Source organism: Triturus cristatus, chromosome 8, assembly GCF_964204655.1.
Source record: "Triturus cristatus chromosome 8, aTriCri1.1, whole genome shotgun sequence".
Classification (NCBI taxonomy): Eukaryota; Metazoa; Chordata; class Amphibia; order Caudata; family Salamandridae; genus Triturus; species Triturus cristatus.
Window position 1 is genome coordinate 216,003,901 of NC_140591.1, and position 1,029 is coordinate 216,004,929.

At 58.4% G+C, this 1,029-nt stretch overlaps 1 non-coding gene across 1 annotated transcript; it reads right to left on the reverse strand.

Moving 5' to 3' along the window:
• Positions 1-634: 634 nt before the first annotated feature.
• LOC146801861 (U6 spliceosomal RNA) lies at positions 635-741 on the reverse strand. The gene has a single exon (XR_014968137.1). It is a non-coding gene; the product is annotated as a U6 spliceosomal RNA (small nuclear RNA).
• Positions 742-1,029: the final 288 nt, after the last annotated feature.

Sequence of the window (1,029 nt, forward strand, 5' to 3'; positions counted from 1 at the left end):
GAAAGCAGCATGCCGGGCCAAACACACCAAGACTGCCCAACGGACAGCCAAAAGCGAGAGGGAGCAAAAGGCCCAGACTTCGAAACTGAAGAACAGAGGGCACCCCCACCACAGCGACACAACAAGAAGCCACAGCAGTAAAGAGACGCAGACTGACCGAAACACAGCAACACCGCATGGCAGACCACCAACAGCGAGAGAGCCGAACCACCCCAAATCCAAAGACCGTAGGGAAAGAAGGAAACAAAACCCTCCAGGCCTGGAGGCAACCGAGGACCGAAGCAAAGGAACCAGGCGCAATCAAAACAGACTGGCAGGAGCCGCAAGAACAGAATGAGGTGCAGAAAGGAACCCCACCAGCAAGGAGAGAGACAGGCGGGACACGGACCCCAGCCACACAAAGGACCCCCGGAAGGGAGCACAACACGAACGAGAGAACCCAGGCAGACACAAGGCTCCGAAGCAACCCAGCCACCAAGGGATCCCAACCAGCCAGCAGTGAAAAGCGGAAAGCCCACAAGGCCACCCACAGAGCCCGAAGAGCGGAAGGGACCAGGCCCAAGGCCAAGCCACCAGAAAGGAATGCGAACGCCCTCTAGGGGCCACCATGCACAAGAAAGCATATAGAACCCAGTAGTAAGGGGAACTCAGCATGAATGAGCGAGTCAGCACTGCGCAGGGGCCAAGCAAACCGTCCCTGTGACGTTCCACCTGTAGTGAACGAGCTGCTGAAGCGAGCACCCAGGTGGCCATACAGCCAGCCAACAACCAGGCCCGACCCAGCTGAACAATGGAGAGCCAACAGGAACAGGAGCATACGGGCAGGTAAGGCCACAGGCGAGAAGGACAGAGGAGCTGAGCGAAACAAGCCCAAGCACAGCCAACACCCCCAGGGAGCAAACCCGAGCCAGCAGGCCCCAGAACCCCAAAACCAGGGACCAAAGAAGAGAGGATGCAAAATCCGCACTGAAAGCTCAGGGCCCCGCCCGGGGAACGAGAACCGGGAAAACCCAGCACCCTTGGAAAATG